Genomic DNA, 26,379 nt, shown 5'->3' on the forward strand with positions numbered 1-26,379 from the left:
GAATTCACTTGATTTCCTGTAGAATCACATTCATTTTGAAGCTCTAAAATATAATTTTCCAGAAGTTTTTTAGACATATTCTGGGTGACATTGAAACTGTATTGTACACATAGTTGTTGTATTTGTTTCTTTCCCAAATCCCACCACTGTTGTACACTTGAAAACATTGCCTCTTTATCCATCCATTCCTTAAAAAAAAAAAAAAAAAACTCAAAACAATTCTTAAAATGCGAATCTTGCAACAAAGCACTATTAAAAATCAAATACGCACTTTTTAATTTCAAAAACTTTATGAATACTAGGGCTGGGCAAAAATATCAATTTCTCGATTTTAATCGATTCTCATTTTTACGAAACGATATCGATTCTTAAATCCCAAGAATCGATTAGTCATCCTGTTTTCAGTTGATGAATGAATGGAACATTGTTGCACGCATCCAATATCGATGATAAATCGCAATCATCTTTGTGCTTTGTTATTATTGATATGAAACAAAGTCTCAGATTTCAAATTACTCCATTTTCTTACGAAATTCAAAAACATAATTACCGTTTTGGCGCTGTGGCGTGAGATCGCTCTGGTGCAGCTCATCTCAAGACACTCTTTGCTCAAAAGAAGCAGCAGCGCGGAGCGCACGTGATCTTCTCTTCCGCCTTAATAATACCAGTTACAGCGCGAAATAAACATGAATGAGCATCTGAAAGTGTGTTAAAAGATAGAGTAGCCTACAACTTATCGAAGTCCGTATCATGTCACATGGAATCGCTCAATCACTGTTTCAACCGTGGAAAGACGTTAGTAAACATTAAACAATGTCATGTAACGTCACATTTACCTCAGAAAAAAACATATTTCCAGTGACCATAAACTCGTTAGTCAGCTAGAAAAATTTACTCTAGAGGGGAGCATTTTGTTAAATATATGCACCATATTACATATTCATTATAATGTTTAATGTTCTTCAATAGTTAATGCATGTTTGAATAAATCTGGAAAGTTTTTTATGACAGCCACCATTTAAATTTGTATATAATTTCATTTAACTTTATTATTATAAAAATTAATAAAAGTGTATTTTAAGTGTTTGTATACAAATCAGTTAATTTTTACCTTCAATATTATAGTAGGCTAATGAAGCCTATAGGCTACAACTGACTCCCAGTTACAATTATAGTTAAGAGATTTGTTTTCCTTGAGAAAATTTGCAATGTATTGTACCTGATATCCAAAATAATCGATATTGAATCGAATCGAATCGTAATCGAATCAAATCGCAAGCTTGTGAATCGAAATCGAATCGAATTGTGAAATTTGTGTCAATACCCAGCCCTAATGAATACACTTGCTATGCCCATGGAATGGTCAGAAAAACACACAGGACTAATACAACATGTTTTTAAAATTTGTACTTGATGTTTAAAACAATACTATTATCCAGTCTTGCCCCTTATTTGTACCCATGTGTATTGTCTAGTTTTACTGTTCAAGTTTCTCCACACATCCACTAGATCATTAGTTTCAATAAAACGATTCAACGACAACCTGGAAGCTGTATGAGGTTCTAGATGGTTTCTGTCTATATCCATCGCAGTGCAATTAAAGTCCCCTGCAATCTGGAGATAATGGTCAGGATCACAATTTTGTACAGTGTTTAACAATGTTTCTAAAAACAGCAATCTCTCAGCTGCCATAACTGGAGCATGCACATTTATTAAAACAAACGTTGCAACATCAAATTTGCATTAACTTTTTAAAGTCTTCCTTCCACAATTTCTTTCACCTCATACGAAATAGGCAAACATTTGTACTACTTGTACTATTTTTGTGACTACAAATAGCCATACCCTCCCATTCTCTTTTCCAATTCACTTCATTTATTATGTCAGTATAGGTTTCTTGAGCAAAAATATATCTACATGTTTCATTTTCATTAATTGAAACAATTGACTCCTTTACTTCATATCTCTTGCTCCATTCAGATTTAAAGTTGCAAACTTCAAATCAACTATAAAGAAAATGTAAAACAAAATCCAATCATAAATTGCAAAAAAGAAAGTAAGAAACAACTATTATAGGTTCTTCTTTTCATTTCAGTTAAATTTGCACAAAATTTTTGTAAAATTTTCTTCAATCTGTGGAAATCTTAACTTGATAGTCCTCCTCTCCCTCTTTCTCTCATTAAGAAAGGTGCTGACTCAATGAAAATTTTACGATCGAAAAAAAAAAAAAAATCATCTATCATCACATTCCGTTTGCCTTTTGTAGGGTTCAAAAACCGTTGTACCTTTTCGAGACTGCACCAGCTAGACTCTTGACTCTCATTCAGAGACACCATAGTATCTGAGGGCTCTTTTTCACAAAAACTGACCAAAGAAGCATCAGTAGATGAGTGATCAGAAGTGTCCTCCGAACTATTATCTTCCCCATCTTTTATTGACTCTTGGCTATATTCTTTAGTTGTTTCTTTAATTTTGACCTGAGTGCTGAATATAAGTGACTGAGTGCTGAATATAAAGGGCTTGTTAACGAGGGAGTGCAGGTGATGATGATGATGGGTGATCGAGTGCAGGTGTGCCAAGGAGGATGATGGGAAGTGTAGTGCACACACAGATGAAGACAGATGATGAATGTGACATTACTCCCCCCTCCCGCAAGGCGCGACCCGCGCCGAAGAAGGCAGAACACGGGAGGGGGGGTGGGCATCCTGGAGTCCGTGACAGGGAGGTTGACCGGGACCCTTCAGGTGGCCATGGCGGAGAGGACCCTTTGGGTGGCCAGGACGGCATTGGGAACCGTGTCGGTGAGGCCTCCACGGTCCCCCCAGAGGACTTATACTGCTCTGGCGGGCAGGCGACTGGCTCTGGCTCTGGCTCGTCAGGGCCAATGAGAGGAGAAAGATCACTGAAGTCATCAACCTCGGACATAAGCTTGGAGGGCACGACGCTGTCAGTCACAGCCGCGGCGGGCATGACGCTCACAGTCTCAGGGGCGGCGGGCACGACACATACTGCCTTGGTCTCGGCAGCTCTGGCTTGAAGTGCAAGCTCGGCTGGACTGGCGTGAAGTGCAAGCTCGGCTGACTTCCGGATGATGAAGGGTGGCGTGGTGAAGATGGCTGGCTCTGAATCGGATGGCTCAGGCTCTGGATCGGATGGCTCGGATTGGATGTGGAGATCTGGCTGGACGATTCCCACGGAGAGAGAGGAGCCGCACACCCATAGCATGCGATCAACGAATTCCATGAATGTCCGGTGGATATCGTCAAGCAGTAGTATCTGGGCGAGAGGATCCTCTAGTCCACCCCAAAAGTGCAATTTAAGATCCTCCTCCTCCCAGCTCACATCCTGATAGAGATCCAAATAAAACTCTGCATATTCCTCAAGAGATCGACCATTCTGGAAAAGGTTAGTAGTTTCCATGGGGCTCTGCATTATGATCTGGTCTTCTGTCAGGTTTCTACAAATGAAGCAGGCAAGATGGTAAGTTTGATATTTTAATAGCAGAATGGATCGGACACAGCGTGAAAGGTGAGTAAACAGAAAGTAGATAATTTAATGAAGCTTAACTAAATGATAACAAAGTCTTTCTTTCTCTTGCAGATGCAGATGATGAAGATTCTCTGAAGATGGACTTAAGACAGGCTGAAGAAGATCGGGATCGACGGTAAGTATGCAGGTAGGTGAAGTAGAGAGTCTGTGTGTCATGAATAGACATGTAATGATGTGTATAGACGAGACCAGACCAAGAGTGAGTGACTGAGTACTGAATATAAAGGGCTTGTTAACGAGGGAGTGCAGGTGATGATGATGATGGGTGATCGAGTGAAGGTGTGCAGGTGTGCCAAGGAGGATGATGGGAAGTGTAGTGCACACACAGATGAAGACAGATGGTGAATGTGACAGCATTAGAATAACATTCAGATTTTGTACAAGATGATGTATTGGTGTTCGGAAACTTACAAAGTAAATTATCTTGAAAGATTTCTCATGAATACTGTGAATGAAACTTCAGTTTATTGAAAATGTTTGCTTCAGAACGATATTTACTTTCTGTTAACATGTAGTGAGTTTGTTGCTTATCTAGCATATTAGGTATTATTGCACTTGGTGTTTTAAATGCACAGTAAAAAAAAAAGGACATTTCTCAAGACAACTCCTGTCTGCCACAAAAACAGGGCCACCAAAAAAAAAGAAAAGAAAAAAGCGCTCGTCTATTCACCCAGTTCCCATCTCTCTTCAAGGTCTCGGTTTTGAGGAATTACGGAAAATGCTTCCACCATCTAAATCTTTATCTCTGACAGGAGCCATTTTACGACCTCAACATCTTCAAAAAACCATTAACATTAGTCACACAACCCCAACACACACCACATCCATATCACACAGGTCTGAGTAAGTCAATACACACTCAAAATACACTCTGACCAACTGACAACACACCCTGAGGGGCTTCTGGACAAATTACCGCAAATAAGCTACATAGACGTTTTGCTGTTGTGTAGTTTTCAAGTCATGTTAAGTGAAGTCAAGTCCATTGCCATTTTCATTACAGGGCAAAGAATGAGAAAAATGCATGAACAAAAGCATCCAGACCCACAGTGAAACGTGATAAACATGGCTAACAACATTTGATAACACAATTGCAGTGTTGGCTGCAAGACCAGAGAAAGAGAGAATGAGCATGTGTCTTGGCCATTTTAAATGGCTCCCTTCAGGTGACACCGATTAACTGGTTAATTTCAGGTGGGCTACCAGACAACTGCAACAAAACACAGGTTAGAGCACTTCCCACACAATAGGACAACCTAATGCAACACCAACATGTACAGTAAAATGTAAACAAAGGCAGACACAACTTTGAGAAGGCATCTCCAACACATTATCCTTTCCACAAACTTTTAGATCATAACCCTGCAAAAACTCCATCGCATTAAACGCAGGATGGAATTTATCATGCTGTGCAGAAAAACTAAAGGATTATGATCAGTGTACACAATAAGTGGAACACTGAATGAAAAGGATTCAGAGCAAGAATAGGGGCCAAAGCTTCCTCTTCAGTTGTAGAATAGTGCTTCTAATGGATTTCAAATTTCTTTGAAAAATAGCACACAGGATGCTCAGCTCCTACTGAGTCATCTTGGAGAAGTGCAGCACCCACACCAAAATCACTGGCATCTACAGCTAGCTGTTGAAAAGGGTCTGTTGATCCCAGACGAGCCCCCATTATGTTACAACCCAGGCTCTAGGGAAGCAAAATAGAGGACACAAAGACCAACGTCGTCCAATCAGAAGTAAAGTTTATTCAATTATAAAAGGAAAAGGGGACTGTAGAGAAGACCAGAGAGAAAGAGAATGAGCATGTGTCCTGGATTTAAGATGGCTCCCTTCAGGTGACACCAATTAACCGGTTAACTGCAGGTTACCAGGCAACTGCAACAAAACACAGGTTAGAACACTTCCCGCATGACACACATCAAGCATGTCTCATTTCAGAAAAGTAACCATTTATTAAACTTATCGGTATTCATTGTGAAGCGTTTAAATTGTTGTCATTTCTTTATAACTTTGGAATGCAATGGTTACAGCATTAATGACATATGCGGATGACAAATGCGACCTCCTGTGCTAATCTCAGTGCTACACTTTAAAACATCTTGGGTTATTTTTTCTACCCAAATCCTGGGTTGAGCATTTTGGGTCAGTTTTTTGGGTTATTTTTCAGTGTTTGGGTAGTTTTGGGTAGACATAACAACACAATGTTTGGGTAGTTTTGTGTAACCCAGCTCATGGGTCAAACGTAACAGCCCAGGGTTTGGGTAGTTTTTGTGTTACCCAGCTCCTGGGTGAGACATAACAGCCCAGTGTTTGGGTAGTTTGTGTGTTACCCTGATCCTGGGTCAGACGTAACAACACAATGTTTGGGTAGTTTTTGTGTTACCCAGCTCCTGGGTCAGACATAACAGCCCAGTGTTTGGGTAGTTTGTGTGTTACCCTAATCCTGGGTCAGACGTAACAACACAATGTTGTTAGATTTTGGGTAGATTTTGTATTACCCAGATCCTGGGTCAGATATAACTACCCAGGGGGTTAAGTTATTAATCGCAGGCTTTTCATGACCTCTTCAGGAGAAAGCAGTGCAGCTCCATCAAATTGGTGTGTGTCTTCAGTAAAATACAGGTTTGTCAGTCACAGCATATTTCAACTACGAGTGAAACGCAGGGCGTTTGAAGCGTCTGAAGTTAGAAGTTCCCCCGCTGAACATGACACAAGCTTCGGCACGAGATCCAGCGCCGTTACGGTGGAAACGGGACAACAGAGACTGGTCGATTACACTTGAATTACTTCTAAATGTTTAATTTTTACTTCTAATATTGGTTAAACAAGCTTAAATGTATGCAATATGTATTCAAAACTATATAAAATATGCTATACTGTAAAATATGATAAAAAATAAAGGAATTATCATGCAAACCAGTGGTTGTGTGGAGTATAATCTGTAAACATTTATTCAAGTATGAAATAAAAAAAAATTTAAAAGTAATAAAAAAAGAAGCTACTACTATAGTAAAAAAATATTCAACCCAGTATGATGGGTTAAATCAACCCATTATGCAGCTGGGTTAAATAAACAACCCAATTTGCTGGGTAAAATTAACCCAACATGTGTTATGTCCTATATTTACCCAGCCCTTTGGTTGAAAACAACCCAAATTGGGTTGTTTTTAACCCACTGTTTTTTTAGAGCGTATGATACTAATGGTTATGGGTAGTTCTGAGATCGGTAATTTTGCTTGAGGGCGAAAGATTTTAGCAACGGGCTAAAATCTTAGCAAGTTGATGATACAAATTAGCCATGCTGACCATGTGACTTCTGTGTGAGCTGTGCTTCAAACATCATTAAACTGCTGACAATAGTTGCACTTCCTTTCTCACAAAATTTTGCTAATGTGACCAAACCTTATGGCCTACTGCTCAGACATCCAAGAGTGCACTTCAGTAAGTCAACTACAAGCAAAACCTTTTTACCTTCAACATCCAAACATGAGAGAAAGCAAAGTCTGCAAATTAGCACTTTGAGGAGTTACATAAAGCCATCCGGACCGAATCACTTGTGATCCGCTGCTACACAAGGACGTTGAATTGCTGTTAAGGGAACAGTCGTGGCACAGCCCAGCTTTGTGTAACTATAACAGAACACAGTTCTCAGGAACAGCCCGGCCCAAACACAAGCTGGCGTATCGAACAAAAGAGGAATGTCTCTGGTTCCACTCCATTTGTCAGACAGACAATAACCCTACTGGTGTTTACCAGCTCGCACAGCAGGCTCAATCGCAGAGGTTTTAATTGTGTGAGAGGTTTAATTGCTCACGGAGATCACCTCTGTCTGCTGTAATGCTATCACTGTCACAGGAGGTCATTACACTTAATGCGTGTAATGCGCGGCATGTCTCTGCATTTTTGTTGCGCTTGATCTTTTGATCAAGAGATGCATTAGAGTTGTGTAACATTATGATAAAATAGAGGGGTTCATGTAATCAAAAACAGGAACTGAAATAAATAGGTTTGATACAGAGTGCTGAAGGGATGACATACAATATTTTTGTCCTGAAGTCACTGGGTTTGTGGTTAAATGATTGAAATAAGGTCTGTGGTGAACACTAGGCGATTCTGCAGATTGTATCCAAGCTTTAGAGTACGATTGAACAGTGTATGATTATGATTCATTATCCGTAACTCTATAGTAACATGTAGTTCATTAATATTACTCAGTAATTATTTGAGTAATATTAATAACTCAAATAATTAAATGATTAATTAATTATTATTAATTATTATTTATAATTAATTATTCTTAATTATTAATTATTATTATTAATTATTACTTATTAATTATTAATTATTAATGATTAATTATTATAATAATTAATTAGAATTATTATAATTATTATAATTATTAAATATAATTATGGGGGGGGGTGGTTTGTGAATCTCTTTGCTAGTTTGTTTTGGTTCCGTGCGCCGGTTCCGCTTTTTCATTTCCGACAATGGCGAGCGAAAGAGAGAGAGTGTTGTTGCAGCTGGAGCTAATCGACGTTGAACAACAAATTATTTTATTGCTTAATGATTATTTATAAAGTGGTCACTTTAAAAATGGCGGTATAGCGGGAGGGGGAAACCGGCAAAGCTACACTCCGGAAATGATGTATAATCTGACCAATCACAGCCCTTGCGGTCTGCGTCGCCTCGACGCGTAGTTACAATTTTTTGGAGGTGCACGACGAGCTACGGCGGTGGGGTCGGAGAGGGGTCTCTATATAGGGCCTTTCAGGGCTTGGGCCCTAATAATAAATACTTAATAGATCATTTTAACTACTATATTTAGTTAATGCTAAAAAAAATTCTTATTTTAAAGTGTTGCCGTGTTAATAAATAACATGTTAATAGAAATTATAATGTATGTTTTATAGTTTTGGTAGCTTGTTTGGTTGTGTGTGTGTGTGTGTGTGTGTGTGTGTGTGTGTGTGTGTGTGTGTGTGTGTGTGTGCGTTGGTGCGACCTGATTATGAGGACAAAAACCATGGATACATACCGACTCTATGAGGACATGCCGTAACTACGAGGACAGCACTAATGTCCTCATAAGTCGAGCAGTGTAGAAAGGCTTATCAGGCTGCGCCTAACCACCTCCCGCTTTTTCTCAATATGTCCTTATAAATCCGTTGTACCCGTTTTTCAGTGTGTGCCAGTGTATGCTCAGAGTGTTTAATCTCCCTCTATGTGAAATTCGACGTTACTGCAGTATCATACACATTTCATACACCCACAACCACGCCCAAGCGCGATTCATTGGTGGAACGCTGGAATCCTCGTCAGTGATTGGCTGCTGGAATCCTCGTCAGTGATTGGCTGCATTTCACATCCGTCAAAGTCAGCGCGCCTGCGCCTCTGATCTTCTATCGCAGACGTGTGGTGTGACGGTGTGATTAATCAGAAGATTAATCATCATAATGAAAGATTAATTAGCAGAATTCGAGCGAAGTTGACGAGCTATAGTGGGAGATTTTCACTTTATCACGAGGAAGGTAAGTGCGTTTATTTATATATTCTACCTTTATGGAGTTAAGTGTCATGAGTCAGACAGTTTTAAATAACGTTAGTTACATTACTTTAAACGTGGCCACTAATCGGGCTAATATAAGTCCATAAGCAGTTAAAATGGCGTCTCCAAACAACTTGCACATGCTATTCACGTTTTTTGTTTTGTTTGGTACTTAAACGAAATTCTCTTGTTGTTCATATAGACGCATACAAGTATTAGTATTAGTTGATGAAAGATACATCTCCATGGATGCTTGAGAGAATTAATTAACATTTTGAAATGAATCAAATGTTGTCATCATGATGACTGGTAAAGTTGAGTGGATGAATTTACAGTATAATACAGTAAGATACAGAAATATATGAAATAAACAGAAACGAAACTAATGTAAAAGTATACTTTCATTAATGTAACGTTACTGTCATTAGAATGACTTGGAAAAAATATTTAGTTGATTCATTTTAGGGCTGGATATTAGCAGACATTTTATGATTCCATTCAATTTTAATTCACATGCTGTCGATTCTATTTCCAATTCGATTTTACATTTATTATTTTAATGTAAATCAGGTGTAATACATGTAACATTTTCTAAAACTTTCTCTCTATAGTTATTTTTTCTAAGTAACGAGTTTAGCTTCGTTTGATCTAAGGCGCCACATTAAAGAGTGATAAAATGGTATTAAAATGGACTGAATTTGAAATCGGAGACTGTTTCTTATCAAAAGTAACAAGCCTCAAAACCTCACTTATCAACTTTATGTGTAAAATGTTGTATTTATTGATATAGACTACAGTCTGACAATAATGTACTGTATATAAAGCATCTATCTATCTATCTATCTATCTATCTATCTTTATAAATACATACTAATTATGTTGTCTGGAATGTTTTCAGTCAACATGTTTAGAAAGAAGAGAATAAAACCTGAGCAGGATGCAAAAGAACACATATTGTCGGGCAAAGACAAAGCCTTCATTGAGGGACGACAAATCAACACATTCAAAGGTAAATTGTGCACCACAAGGCAATTTGACTATGTTCAGACTGCAGGCAAATCAAATCATAAAGTAGGCATGCACTTGTAAGAATGAAAAGTAGGCCTATTGCTGGCAGTCTGGACATGATCTTTCACATTCACACATTTTACCCTTGGGTAAGCCGCTCATTTTCATTAAGGTTAAGAGATGAAAAAAAAAAAACTTTAAACAATTTTTTTATTATTATTATTTTAAAATAAATACTTAAAACTATGTATACAGAGAATAGTGTAACCAAATTCAACTAGTAGGCTATATCACAGTGAAAACCAATGCTTGATTTTTTTATTTTTATTTCCTGCACCTCATATTACATTACACAGTTTTACAGGATTTAACTCTTTAAAAGGATAGGTTGGTTAGCTGTGTAACATATAGGTGCACTTGGATTCATGTTTTATTTGTATTATATATTATTTTGCCCTTTTAGGGAGAGGTGTGTTTGCACTTGAGCACATTGAACCATCCACCTTTGTTGTTGAATACCGTGGGATTCTCTCTCAAAGTAAACATGTTAAAGATGTACAAGGCAACTACTTGTTTGACTTCACATGGAATGGAACACGTTATTGGTAAGCTGGCTGTTTCTTTTTTGGTTTATTTATTTTTAGTTCATATTCAGAGCAAACTAGTTGCATGTAATTCTAATAAAAACAGTTATGATTATGATTATTATTATTACAATATAGGGCTGCACGATTTGGGGAAAATGTCATATTGCGATTGAGGTCAATATTGCAATTGGAATATGCGATTGCGATATAATAAACAAATGGTTTCATGAGTCAACTTGCTTGGATCTAAAGCAAAATGCACACACAGAATAGTGATAATTCTGAAATGTGTATTTCTCAACTCAAACTAGCAACAACAACTAAATGATTGATAACATCTAAGCCATTGATGTCTGGATATAAATAAATCCATGATGACAATATGATGCAGATTATTTAAAACAATTCTGCATGTCTGCTTTGTGCACGACGGATCCATGAAAGGGACACTAGATATTTAGACTTTGGTTGATACTAGAATTAGTTGCGGTGACCAATTGGCAAACATCCTTGCCTCAGTGTTGTACCTGTCTTTCTCATAATTACAGGAATTGTGTGACGAGACATCAGTGGCTGTGACTGAATGCAGTGTGAATCCTTCCTCATCAGTGAAACAGAAAGTAAGTGAGCGCATGTTCCTTCATTGTTTTCTTCTCTTTGACACAGGCAATGTTAAGTGTAGGATGGTTGGGCATCATACTAGACTGGCTGACGTGGACTGTCGTCTTAAAGACGCTGTTGTGACATCTCAAATTCGAGTAAAATGTACCTTGCTCGGTTCATTCATTTTCATAACTCGTGCGTTGGGGGATGGGCATGACACTGACCTGAAATGTAAGGACAGTTCTTCACTACGAGGACCGTCATGTCAGGGATAGGGTTTGAGGAAAAGATGTTGCTTTGGGTATGTGCCGGCTGCTTCTTTATGTGGATAAGCTGTAGACCCAATATGCACACTTTTCAATCTGGATATGCTTTGTGACTTTCAGTCACAGAGACGTAAACAGTTAAGGCCCATTCACACCAACCATAACTGTGTTAGGGTCCAACCAGCAGACGGTAATGTTCTGTTTATTGTGATCGCATCTTTGACTGCTGCTTATATACTGAAGCATGTTATAGCAGAATTGATTCCGATTGGCTGTCAATTAAGCAATGTATCGCAATACAAAAATGCAACAATATATATTGTGGAAAGTGACAATATGTATTGTGTATAGTACACCCAAAATAAAAATTACTGTGTGAGGGGAAACAATCAAGTTTACAGAGTTCGTGTCAATACTACATTAAACTACTATATATATATATATATATATATATATATATATATATATATATATATATATATATATATATATATATATATATATATATATATATATATATATATATATATATATATATATATAATATAATAATATAATAATATAATGCAGTGGGGGAATATTTGTGGGTCCTGATAATGCCAAATGTCTTTTGTTACCAGTGAAAAGTGGCCTACATTAATTTAAATATATCTACTTGGTGACAGAGTGCAAGCATATTTGTCTAAAACAGGGTTCACCAATCTCGGTCCTGGAGGGCCGCTGTCCTGCAGAGTTTAGCTCCAACCCCAATTAAACGCACCTGAACCAGCTAATCAAGGTCTAACTAGGCATACTAGAAACTTTCAAACAGGTGTGTTGGAGCTGGTTGGAGCTAAACTCTGCAGGGACAGGGGCCCTCCAGGACCGAGATTGGTGAACCCTGGTCTAAAACAAATCTGTTAGCCTATTCATTTCCTCCCCCAATGTTTTGCAAATTAGGCATTTTAATCAACAGTTAAAAAAAAAAAGTTACCCTTTTACCACGTCTTGGAGTATCTCTATAATATCGTATCGTGATATGTATCGAATCGTGACATGAGGGTATCGTTACACCCCTACTGCCAATGTTTCTAGCGTTTCTCAGCTGGTAAAATCGTTCTGAAAGTGATTTTTTTGTTTTTGTTTCTCTGTGGTGTTATCGTGTAAGCTGTGGTGTAGACTCTGCTATTCTTTAATACTGAGAGGATTTTTTAGGCCTATAATTTAGTAGATATATAGTTTTTAGTTTGAACAGTCCTTTTTTAGTTGGTAAAATTCATCCTGTCCTCAGCTAGCGGTGAGGGGTTTGCGTTTAGGGAGATTTTCTTGTCTAATATCTGCATTTTAGGGGGGAAAGCATAAACAACATCTGCGTTCATACTAGGGATGTCAATTTTCACAAATTCCCATGATCGATCGTCGTTTAAATTAACGATCAATTAATCGATTAATCGTTAGCCTTAATACTGCGATATGCGTCACCTGCAGTGGCTATGAGAGCATGACAGGGTCTGCAAATGCTGCTCAAAACGCTATGTTCCTCACCAAATCAATTAGAATAGTTTTCAATATAAATAAAGGGCTAGTAGGATTGTAAAATGTTTCGATGTGATTGATAATTAAATTAATTATTTAATAATCAAATATAACTACTAATACAACGTGTCACCAACGCCGCCTCATATGCGCTAGAATGTGTGACAGTTGTGGACGCGCTCTTCCTGGAACAACTGCACGCGCTGAATGAATCTGCTACCATTAAACTGGAGCACTTTGCTAGCACGTTATTTATCTAAAAAAAACGCATCCTATATGAGATTAATCCGATATATTCAGGGCTTGAATTTCGGCACGGGATTGCGGGTATTGCGCATATTTTGTATCATTCCCGCAGGTCTCCCATTTATAATGCGGGAAATTCCCGCAAACATTGATTCACTTTAGCATGTAGGTTCAGGTTGTATTAGTAAATTAATCCACACAGATTGTAAAATCAAATCAGTCATTTTAAAACTGTCTGCGAGACGCAATTTCACAAACGTGTGAAACGAGTGATTCAGCGGCGCTGCGTCTTCTATCTCTCGTCTCTCATATGGGTTGCACAAGGTAATTGTTAAGCGCGCAGCAGGCGGCGATAATACACTCTCGCATTTCGGGAGTCGGGATAGACGGAATTGTCACTTGCATAATCGGGCCAGCATTGCATCACGAGTAACTAAAGTTTACCATTTGCACGTCTTTTTAAGTCTCACCAGTTTAAACCTCCTCACAAACAGCTCGCGGGTAACAAAAGTTATTTTTCGTGGATTATATCGCTTAAACAGTCAAAAACATAAGAAAATTATGTCAATTTCGGTCTTAGTGATATCCTCTAAACACAGTCGGTTGTTATGTCTTAAGCATAAATCGCACGTGACCGTATAATCAATGAAAACAGGATCCGTGCATTAGCTCTTAAAGCAGGGCTCAGTAGTTTCGGGATTTCTTCGCTGTATTCTCGCTTTTTGCTCGCAGGTTTCTCTCTAGAGCTCCCCCCACAGCTTCGGAATAGATATTTGACAACACTGTTGTAAAAACTCTTTGGCGATTCTCAGACACCAGAGGCTAGTAGATCAACGACATCAAAGCAGATGGGACATTCTTTAAAACGTCTTCTTCATTCGGGTTCGAACAGCGTGAGGGAGCGCAGACAGCATTTTAGCAGATTTCTTTTGGCCGTAAAGCAATTGTTTACATCGCGAGACCTGATATCACGCGAGACTTCCTGACGCGGCGGCCGCGGCCCGCCGGCTTAAAGTTGCAAGTGCGGATTTTCCGCTCACGGGCACCAGGGGGGTGCGAGACGACCACCATTCAACCCGAAATAAGTAATATAACCATTCCAATGACTCCGAAGCTGTTCAGTTAAGGTAAAAAAGTTACTTAGTTCACCTTTAAAGGGACAGCAGCCATTTGTCTGTCATTAATTTGTTTGTCAAAACAACAAAACATAGCTTTAATTTTAAGGAATCAGGATTGATAGCCTATGTATTTAATTTAATCAGGACTAAAATACTACCTAGTGTTATTTTACATTTGATTACTTTTTTCAGTCTCTGCGCAGTATTTCTGAATACTAGTTTTAGACCTAAGCAAAAACTTCTTTTTTTCTCTTTATTGGTATCTTTATTCTATTGTATTTATTTGTGCTACTTTTTTCAATTTAATTCAAAGATTGAAATCAAGCTTCCTTGAGCTGTGTAAATTCTTAACAAAATTACCCCATTGTAAAAATGCAATGAGTAAGCCTACATTTAGGCGAGATAAATGTAAAAAAGAAAAAGTCTAAACTCCCCCCTCAAATTAAAAATCCCCCCCATAAGAATCACCTAAGGGGGGATTTCCCCCCCATTTTCCAAAATGAAATTCAGGCACTGTTATTCAAAATAAACATAATATTACAAATTATATCTGCACAAAATGACGCAAATTCATTCACAAGTGAACTTGAACTAAGTTACGTGCCATTCATTCAGAACTACTCATGTTGTGGATGTGGACGCGGTCTTCCTGGAGCAACGCGACATGGCAACTAAACCCAAATAATTCACAATGTTTTATTACAATATTGTTCTCTTTTAGGGATGTCAATTTTCTCAAATTCCCATGATCGATCGTCATTTAAATTAATGATCAATTAATCGATTAATCGTTAGCCGTAATACTGCCATATGCGTCTACTGCAGTGGCTATGGCCAACAGCATGACAGGGTCTGCAAATGCTGCTAAAAACGCTATGTTCCTCACCAAATCAATAATGGTTATAAATATAAATAAAGGGCTAGTAGGATTGTAAAAATGTTTTATGTGATTGCTAATTAAATTAATTATTCAAACTACTAATACAACGTGTCACCAACGCCTCGTATGCGCTTAGAATGTGTGACAGTTGTGGACGCGCTCTTCCTGGAACAACTGCACGCGCTGAATGAATCTGCTACCGTTAAACTGGAGCACCTTGCTAGCACATTATTTATCTAAAAGAAATGCATCCTATATGAGATAAATCAGATATATTCAAAATAAACATAATATTACAAATTATATCTGCACAAAATGACGCAAATTCATGCACAAGTGAACTTGAACTATTACGTGCCATTCATTCAGAACTACTCATGTTGTGGACGCACTTTTCCTGGAGCAACGCGGCGACACGGCAACTAAACCCAAATAATTCACAATGTTTTATTACAATATTGTTCTCTTTATAATGTTATGTAATATTACAGTCCCAATAGTCGTTATTAGTCGTGCACTGCCGTTTGAGCTGCACGCGCTGAAGCTGACGCTTTACTACAGAGTTAATTCTTAACCAAATGCATCCAATATGAGATAAATCAGATATAGATAGGCCTACAGAAAAGAAACAGTATTACAACTTACATTTGCACAAAACAAAAGGCTGCGAATGCAGACGCAAACTTATAGTCATGATGAAGGTGTAAAATGGTCCCAAACATAACTCCGGCGCGCTCGCTTTACATGTTTCGCGGTTGAGCAGCGCGCACGCGCATGAAGACCTGCTTAATCGATGATCAATAAGTTGTATCGATTAAATGTATTATCAACAATTATTCGATCGTCGATTAATCGTTGACATCCCTAGTTCATACTAATTTGTTAAAGGGACACTCCATATCACGTGATGCTTTGCGTGAGGTTGTTGACAAATGACAGGCTGATCCGTCGTCCACGTTGGTGTGCGTCATTACGCATGAACCAAGGCTGATATTGTGGAGAGAGAGAGACGCACGGCACAGTGGTTTCGAGGGGAGAGAGAGAGACGCACAGAGAGACGCGAGTTTTGAAGAATACACAGAGAATAATGGATCATCAGAGATTGAGAAACATGGATCTAAATCAAGCGCTGGCCTTTTTTGATGCCATGGAGGATGATGGATTTTCTGGAGAAGAGAGCTTTTTGACTGATGAGGAACTAGATTACCAGGATGGTCTAGACCCTGCTGAAGAGTAAGTTCCATTTATTTATTTACTGTAAAAGTATATATTAAAAAAAAACTAATATGATAAAATATAAATTTTCTAAATATGTAAAAATAAGTTCTGTAAAAGTAGTATTTCGTTTTTCTATGTTTGTTAAAGAGTAGTAAGAGTTGTGGATTACACTTTGTCTCTCAGCCATTGTTTGTCTGCGTTTACCTAGAGATACAAACAAAGGATAGTGGGGGGTTGGTCACACCTTTTGGCTGTGGAGAGAATGTCTCAAGGATGTTGTAGTGGGGGGTTGGTCACACCTTTTGGCTGTGGAGAGAATGTCTCAAGGATGTTGTAGTGGGGGGTTGGTCACACCTTTTGGCTGGGGAGAGAATGTTCATATTATAGCTGTGGTGGGTTGGGGGTACAGTAGCAATCTCAGCCATTGTTATCTTAGGCTATGTGAGAAATCAAATACAAAAACACTAATTGATCTGATATGTATGATCTAATATTTTGCTTTATTTGTTTTACAGTCATGATAATGAAGAAGACACCAGCCCACCCACCCGAGCCAGACAGGAAAGCGCCCATTCTTCCGCTGAGGAGGGCCCTTCCACTTCTGCTGCAGCATCCCAGCAGCTGCCAGGAATAGGTCATGGACGGCTGCAGTCACGGTCTAGAGGGAGAGCGCGGTCAAGGTCAAGATCCAGATCCGGCAGCTTGAGGGGTCGACAGAGTCCTGAATCCACAAGGTCGAGATCTAGATCACCACAGCCAGCAGCCCCAACTCCATCATGGAACAGTGAGAGTCAGCCAGACATCCCTCCAGTGCCCAAAAGGTTCGTCCCAACAAGAAAGCCAGGACATCAGCTCAGCCCCACATCCATATACACACCATTGGACCTTTTCAAACTTTTTGTCAGTGACAGTGCAGCAACCACTTTGTGTAATAACATAAACACAAACGCTGCAAAAAACATTGCCAATGGCAAAAAATATTCCTGGAAAAACTTCACTGTTGAAGAATTTTTCAAATATTTAGGACTGACTTTCTTTTTTGCACTGGTGAGACTGACAAATATCCGGCACTACTGGAGGACAAACACCATTTTCAGCCAACAGTTTCCCCACTCAGTGATGGCACGTGCAGGTATCAGGTCATTTCCTGGAACATCCACATGAGCAACCCTGATGAAGATGTCCACAATGACCGGAAGAGAGGGACACCAGCTTATGACCGGCTGTTTCGTCTGAAGCCCCTTTTAGATGACATCAAACATGCATGCAGAGCATTTTATCACTAACGGCAGAACCTTTCAGTGGACGAGAGGATGGTGGCAACAAAGGTTCACACTGGCATGACCCAGTATATGAAGGCGAAGCCAACTAAGTGGGGCTTCAAACTTTTTGTGCTGGCAGACAGCAGCATTGGGTACACTTTAGACTTTGCTGTATACACGGGGAAGTCTGTGTTTGCTTCTGGTGAGGGACTGGCAAACGACTCGGTTATGTCCTTCATGAACAAATCATCCCTAGGGAGTGGCTACAATGTGTATGTAGACAACTTCTACACAAGTCCAAAGCTATTCATGGATCTCTACAGCATGAACTTTGGAGCATGTGGCACCTACAGGGGCAACAGACGAGGATGCCCCCGCACAACCACAAATGCCATGAACAAAAAGGATCCTAGGGGCACCATCAGGTGGATCCGTGACGGCCCTCTGGTTTTTGTAAAGTGGATGGACACTCTGGAAGTCTCTGTCTGCTCCACAATTCACCCGGCCTTCTCTGGCACACCTAAGATGGCCGACACAGCAGCAGTGCTCGAGTGAAGCTCCTTAAATCTCAGTCTGCTAAATGCGCTAATCAATTAACTTTCCTGCATATCTATCCCACGTTAAGTTCTGAGTGTTACCTCCTTTTTGTGACTTTTTGGATGGTCACTAATACAAATTGTTTACTTGATCATTTCACCTGTGCTTCGCTATGGAACAAAACGCAACTAACGCATTCATTTTGAACGCTCTTCAACAACTTAAGCGAGAGATGTTCACGTATTTTGACCCGAAACTTGACAACCTGCAAACAGCTGCCGATGCGTTGCAGTCTTCCCTTAAATCACTCGGGGATCAAGTAGGCGAGCTCGAATTTAGAGTCAGTTCAAATCAGGATAACATAACTGATCTAGAGCAACGCGTTGAGACGCTGGAGAAGCAAAATGCTTTCTTGCTACAGAAAGCCGAGGACGCCGAAAATCGGAGCAGAGCCCTAAATCTTCACTTCATTCACGTTCCTGAGCGAGCTGAAGGCACTGATACAATCGGCTTTATTGGACGTCTACTCACTCTTCTATTTGGCGAAGCCAGCTTTCCCATTCCACCTGTGATCGAGCGCGCTCATCGCACTCCTGGAGCCTCCTCCAAAGGGAATTCCAAAGCTGGTTCAAGACCAATTTTGGCAAAGTTTGGCACCAGTGAATATCATGAGGCCCAAAACGCCTGGACTTCTTTTGGAAAAATGTAAATAGTTTTGGTTCTGTTCAAGTTATTATGTTTATTCCTGTGCTCCAGGACTCCAAAGACATGAACAAACTGTTTTCCAGAGGAAATTTGCTTAGCTTTTATTTATTTGTGTGTGATTTCAATAAATGTTTGAGTGATTCAAAAGTTTTATTTTTTCATTTGTCTTTGTGGTCCCATAACTTATTTTACAGTCAGGTGACATCAATGCAACACAAATATGCTGAAAGTTCAATTTGTCATGAAAAAAAAAAGAGGTGTGTCAATTGTCTGTGCACAAAAGGGTTGATGTTTTACAAGCTTTTTTTTGTAAATAACACCAGACGGAAAATTAATTAAAAAAAACCCCTTAGGTCTTTGAGGGTTAAAGGGTTATGTAAGATTGTGGCCAAAACTGGTACTGCAATCACTTTCAAATTACTGTACCCCCTTCCCCCTCCTCCCTGACTCGAGGTTGCCAGATAGGCTGCAGGATCCAGCAGGAACGTAGGCTGCTACAAGAAGTGGTGACTAGAGCAGAGCTGGCAACCCGGATGCCGCAACACTACTGACTCCGGGATTGGTAGATAGGTGGAGGGTGTTTGTCCCGCCATAGTCTTATCTGATCGGTGAGTAGCCGAATGTAGACGAACTGCTGCGCGTGTGACAGGGCGCATGTTTAACTGAGAGAGAGAGAGAGAGAGAGAGAGAGAGAGAGAGGTAGTATGCAAGCAAGTGCACACCATTTCGAAACAAAAACGAGGAGTAATTCAATAATTAGTTCGCAAAGTAACTCTTCACTAGAAATTGTGTGAAATGATTTCCAGGCGGTAGCGTAGAGTGGAGCTCAATTCTAGTCTATATTGATGGGCGGAGTAGTGGGAGTGGCCTGCGGAGCTGAGCATTGCAATGCACTATGGGTATTGTCTACAATCCACAAGCACTAAAGTCATTTTCTGCCTTTTATCGGCCAAGAAGGACCCAAATTAGAAATGTATGCTACTATTCTACTACATATATGACCCACTTTCAATACACATCCAGTGCATCCTCAAACTGACGACAAAACCTCATACAGTTACGCGCACACTTTGGAGACTGTCTTGTTTTCAATGCAAGGGTAGTAAGGAACTGGGGTCCGTTCTTCGTACGCCACTCAGTTAGTGGGATTTGATTGTGGATGATTTGGCATGATCTTGGATTGTTTGGTTCTTCAGTGCTCATCCTGGACTTGCTGTCATAGTGTTCCTATAGTGGTCCGTAACTTAAACCTGCTCGGAAGCTTATTTCATGTAAACCGGATTAGATTGCATCTTTTTAAGTGGGGTTGATTCTTAAAATATGTCCCAACCACTGCTAATTTATTACAAGAGTTCCTTACTGAAACTAATTTAAAACTGACAAAAGTAATTTAAAATAATAATAATGATATAAAAATTAATTTGAAAAAATGTGTTGAACGCCTGTGTACGAGTCAAAAGAAGTATACTTTGCAAGGCTGTGCATTCGACTGTGGTAAAAATTCGACTGTGGTATACTTCTGGCTTTAGTCTGGTGTTGGTTGTCTAGTCATAGCCAATGCAGACTGTGCATAGCACTTTAATAACACAAGATTTTGGCCAAATGTTTTAAACCAAAAACAAACTAAGCTCCCAAAACACAAATCTAACATTCGCTGGTCCAAAACATCGTAAATCTATTTGAGCTTGATTGACACATGAAGTGTCTGGCCATACATCATTTTATTTATTTATTATTTTTGAACTAATTTCTTGAATGGCAGCAGTTAACCTGCAATTTTAGCTGGTTTCAAAACACCTGGATATTACCTGCCATTGTGACATTTCCTCAGATAAACTTCTGAGATCCAAAAGCTAATGCCAGCATATTGACATGGTGACTAATAAATTGTGTGCGCATATATTTTAGATATTTATTTGAGAAAAAGGATACATGTTGATTTTGGGTTCATGTTTTATTTTTTATCTTCCACAGTAATTCAGTGTAAAGTGGTCCTTTTCGTGTTACACAGGACCAGAGACTAGTTTTCCCTGTGTGCTTATCTGCTGATATTTCACATGTTCCGAAACTGTTTGGATTGTAGGGCTGGAATACATTTTAATTGTTGTTTTTTACCCCTCAGGAAAAAGCCAAATGAATCAGGATGAAACTAAGAACTCCAGAGGTATTTAAACATTTGGGTATATTAAAGTTATTCCATGTACATACATATAGGTGTATAGGTATACATATGTGTATGTATATGTTTGTTTGTTTGTTTTACAGAGACCAAATTGAGGAGAATTGTGAAAAGGCCATGGAGCCCAAATGAAGTGAATGCTGTCATGAAACATTTCAGAGTCCATATTTCAAAGGGACACCTTGCAACAAAGGCAGAGTGTGAGCAGTGCAAGACTGCAGAGGACCCTGTTCTGAGAGAAAGAACGGCCCAAAATATAAGGGATTTCGTGAGGAACCGAGGTTTGATGTTGAAAAAGAAATCTTCTTAGAGTTCTTCGAGAGATCAGTGTTGCCTTCCATTAAAGGTTGTATCAGCGATTTCAGGCCCAATAAAGGCCCAAATATAAATGATCACATTCATCTCATTTTTCCTAACGATCCGCTAGCTGGCCGCCCCATAAGCATGCCATCCAAAAACCGCGTCTCTGTAGGCAGCCTAGGCTCTGAGATCTGCACACAAAAGGTGGGGGTGTTGTGGTGTGAGATTTTGCGGTGATTGGTTGGAACTGTTGGTGATTGGTTGGAACACTGTTTATTTTGGTTTTGGTGGTTGGTGAAACCCATTGTTTTTGTGTGCAGATCTCGGCGCCTAGGCTGCCTACAGAGACGCGTTTTTTGGATGGCATGCTTATGGGGCGGCCAGCTAGCGGATCGTTAGGAAAGATTAGATGAATGTGATCATTTATGTTTGGGCCTTTTTTGGGCGTGAAATCGCTGATACAACCTTTAATGTCTGTGGGTTTTGTTCTCAAAAGTGTTGTTGGGCCAGAAGAGTGTTCAAGACATCCTTTTATTTACTTTTATTAAAACACTGTTTTGAAAAATGTACAAAAACATGCATTTACTGGAAGGCAATTTAATTTGGTTTTATTTTCAGTGTGTTGTTGAGGTCATTTTGAGGCACACTCCCTCATGCACTTTAGTCCCATAATGGTTAGAGATGCACCGATTACAATTTTCTAGGCCGATTCCGATTTTTCCGAGTTTGACCTGCCGATTCCGATTTTTTATTTATTTATTTATTTTTTTATAAAACACCATATACTTCTACCCAAACTGAATAATAAAAACAAGTTTAAATGGGTGAATTTTCTATAAATATTTTTGAGTCTTCTTCATTTTCTTTTCTGACATAGCCTACTCCAGTTCTTGTTAAAACACACTAGACATGCAAATTCTGTGCATTTTGGGCACTTTTTGTGTGAAATCATTTATTTTGCCCATCAAAAAAAGTGTGCTTTCACTTTAATTGAGTGTGAGCAGCGCAGCAAAAATAGACTCTGCGCCGAAACCGCTTCATTGCTGCTCACTCTAACATGCACGCCGAAAAAAATACGCGCCTCTCACGCTTGCGGTGTGAAACTGACGTAATTCACAAGGTTTTCTACATGTGTGTTCCGTGTGCACGTGTGATGCTGATGTTGCGCGATGTTAATCATGCGGCACCCGAGTGTGTTTGACCGGTATAAAATCGGCAAGTGTCAGACTGACCGGCCGATCGGCGGTCATGACCGATCACGTGAAAATCGGCCAATTCCGGTCCCAAGCCGATCAATCGGTGCATCTCTAATAATGGCCTTATTAGATCTCAGTTGTTGAGCCTTTTTTTTACCATTTGCAAAATAAAAATTGCCCTTTCAGTTTAATTTTGTTAGTTTTTATTGGCTGTCTAGTTGCATTTCTTCATCTAATTGCCCTTTAACTAGTCTTCTATGAAGTGTAAAACTTGCTGATCTTTGTTCACTGAATTTTCTCCAACCAGGTTCATTTTGCACCACATGTGTATATGTTGGTTGATATAGCAACAGCACATTGTAGCACTATTTCCTTAGGTGTGCGTATTACTTTTACAGGTTTAGTGGCAGCAAAAAGATGCACAATCATTTGTGAATTCACTCTTTAATAGTTGATTTGGTTTAGTATGGTTAACTCTAATACAGGTACTCCTGCTATGTGTGGAGTTAATAGTGATGTCCATTTAAACCCAGTTTGTCCTCATAATCAAGGGTTAGTTAGGGTTGTGTGTGTGTGTGTGTGAGAGGTCCAGTTAAACCCAAAATGTCCTCATAATCAAGGGTTAGTTAGGGTTGTGTGTGTGTGTGTGTGTGTGTGAGAGGTCCAGTTAAACCCAAAATGTCCTCATAATCAAGGGTTAGTTAGGGTTGTGTGTGTGTGTGTGTGAGAGGTCCAGTTAAACCCAAAATGTCCTCATAATCAAGGGTTAGTTAGGGTTGTGTGTGTGTGTGTGTGAGAGGTCCAGTTAAACCCAAAATGTCCTCATAATCAAGGGTTAGTTAGGGTTGTGTGTGTTTGAGAGTGTGTGTGTGAGAGGTCCAGTTAAACCCAAAATGTCCTCATAATCAAGGGTTAGTTAGGGTTGTGTGTGTTTGAGAGGTCCAGTTAAACCCAAAATGTCCTCATAATCAAGGGTTAGTCAGGTGTTTGTGTGTGTTTGAGAGTGTGTGTGTGTGAGAGGTCCAGTTAAACCCAAAATGTCCTCATAATCAAGGGTTAGTAAGGGTTGTGTGTGTTTGAGAGTGTGTGTTTGAGAGGTCCAGTTAAACCCAAAATGTCCTCATAATCAAGGGTTAGTTAGGGTTGTGTGTGTGTGTGAGAGGTCCAGTTAAACCAAAAATGTCCTCATAATCAAGGGTTAGTCAGGTGTTTGTGTGTGTTTGAGAGTGTGTGTGTGTGAGAGGTCCAGTTAAACCCAAAATGTCCTCATAATCAAGGGTTAGTTAGGGTTGTGTGTGTTTGAGAGGTCCAGTTAAACCCAAAATGTCCTCATAATCAAGGGTTAGTAAGGGTTGTGTGTGTTTGAGAGTGTGTGTGTGTGAGAGGTCCAGTTAAACCCAAAATGTCCTCATAATCAAGGGTTAGTAAGGGTTGTGTGTGTTTGAGAGTGTGTGTTTGAGAGGTCCAGTTAAACCCAAAATGTCCTCATAATCAAGGGTTAGTTAGGGTTGTGTGTGTTTGAGAGTGTGTGTGTGTGAGAGGTCCAGTTAAACCCAAAATGTCCTCATAATCAAGGGTTAGTTAGGGTTGTGTGTGTGTGAGAGGTCCAGTTAAACCAAAAATGTCCTCATAATCAAGGGTTAGTAAGGGTTGTGTGTGTGTGTGAGAGGTCCAGTTAAACCAAAAATGTCCTCATAATCAAGGGTTAGTCAGGTGTTTGTGTGTGTTTGAGAGTGTGTGTTTGAGAGGTCCAGTTAAACCCAAAATGTCCTCATAATCAAGGGTTAGTTAGGGTTGTGTGTGTGTGAGAGGTCCAGTTAAACCAAAAATGTCCTCATAATCAAGGGTTAGTAAGGGTTGTGTGTGTGTGTGAGAGGTCCAGTTAAACCAAAAATGTCCTCATAATCAAGGGTTAGTCAGGTGTTTGTGTGTGTTTGAGAGTGTGTGTGTGTGAGAGGTCCAGTTAAACCCAAAATGTCCTCATAATCAAGGGTTAGTTAGGGTTGTGTGTGTTTGAGAGGTCCAGTTAAACCCAAAATGTCCTCATAATCAAGGGTTAGTAAGGGTTGTGTGTGTTTGAGAGTGTGTGTGTGAGAGGTCCAGTTAAACCCAAAATGTCCTCATAATCAAGGGTTAGTTAGGTGTTTGTGTGTGTTTGAGAGTGTGTGTGTGAGAGGTCCAGTTAAACCCAAAATGTCCTCATAATCAAGGGTTAGTTAGGGTTGTGTGTGTTTGAGAGTGTGTGTGTGTGAGAGGTCCAGTTAAACCCAAAATGTCCTCATAATCAAGGGTTAGTTAGGGTTGTGTGTGTGTGTGAGAGGTCCAGTTAAAGGGTCATGAAACCCCCCTCTTTCAGCTCAAGTCTAGCTCACAATCTTTTTGAAAACTGCAACTTAATTGGGGGCGTGGTGGCTGTGAGAAGAAGGGAGGGGAGTGGGTGTGGTCAAAGCCCAAAGTGGCCAATGCATATCGACTGTCACTAAAAATCAATGGTAAAACGTGAGGAAATGCTAGATTTTTTATAGCTGGCCAAGTTAAAGTCTAATATATACATAATAACCTACTACAGTAATCATAATTCTATTTAAAACAAATAAATGAACATGCATATGTATAATTATGCCTTTATAAAATATATATTTGTTTACACACTATAAATGCGTATATTTGAAATAATTAATTTTCCGCTTAAAAAAAAAAAAAAACGTTCCATACAGATCTACGCGCCCCCTAAACCCACATAATAAAGATGGACAGTGTCATAGAAATTTGCACAAACTAAGCATACTTTCCATACAATTGAGGTATTATCGAAATATCAAAATTTTAATAACGAGTGATTATTTAACAAAAGGCAAGTAAAACGGTCAGGGTTACATTTTAGACACACACACACACACCTCTGAAGCGATAGGAAAAGTCCTCGGAACCGCATCACTCGCAAGACCGAAACCTGCATTGGTGTACAAGGTCGAAGTCCACCTTTCTCCAGTTGAATGGTTGCACACACACATAGTTTAGATGTGTCCGTGGTTGATGGCCGGAGTCTAGCCCGGGCAGCATCGCGGGGAAAGATGCACTGGAACTTTTGGTCCACGAAAACAAACGCATGTCCCATTATTGCCTCTCTCATCTACTACGCGATATCACAGTTTGACATGTCTGTCTTTGGAAAGTTCCGTGTCATGAATAATTAAGAGCAGTGTCTTCTCATTGGATAAGAAAACTCAGTACATGAATAATTATGAGACACCGATACGTGGACATGATGAAGATTTTAAACCCGGAAGACGAAAATAGCGTAAAAAAACTAAAATTTAACAATTTTCCCCCTACTATTAAATCTAACAGATGCTAACATTGTCTTCAATAGTGTTCAACACACATACCTCTGTTCAAATCTCATAAAATTTGGTTTAGGGTTTCATGACCCTTTAAACCCAAAATGTCCTCATAATCAAGGGTTAGTCAGGTGTTTGTGTGTGTTTGAGAGTGTGTGTGTGAGAGGTCCAGTTAAACCCAAAATGTCCTCATAATCAAGGGTTAGTTAGGGTTGTGTGTGTTTGAGAGTGTGTGTGTGAGAGGTCCAGTTAAACCCAAAATGTCCTCATAATCAAGGGTTAGTTAGGGTTGTGTGTGTGTATGCATGATTCATATGG

The 26,379-nt window shown here is 39.4% G+C and overlaps 1 long non-coding RNA gene across 1 annotated transcript; it reads left to right on the top strand.

Annotated features, from left to right (window-relative positions):
- Window positions 1-9,968: 9,968 nt before the first annotated feature.
- Window positions 9,969-17,109, top strand: LOC308703683. Its single transcript, XR_014031734.1, has 4 exons — window positions 9,969-10,109; window positions 10,572-10,713; window positions 11,244-11,315; window positions 17,057-17,109. It is a non-coding gene; the product is annotated as an uncharacterized lncRNA (long non-coding RNA).
- The last annotated feature ends 9,270 nt before the right edge of the window (window positions 17,110-26,379 follow it).

This window comes from Scardinius erythrophthalmus, assembly GCF_964197995.2.
Source record: "Scardinius erythrophthalmus genome assembly, chromosome: 15".
Taxonomy (NCBI): domain Eukaryota; kingdom Metazoa; phylum Chordata; class Actinopteri; order Cypriniformes; family Leuciscidae; genus Scardinius; species Scardinius erythrophthalmus.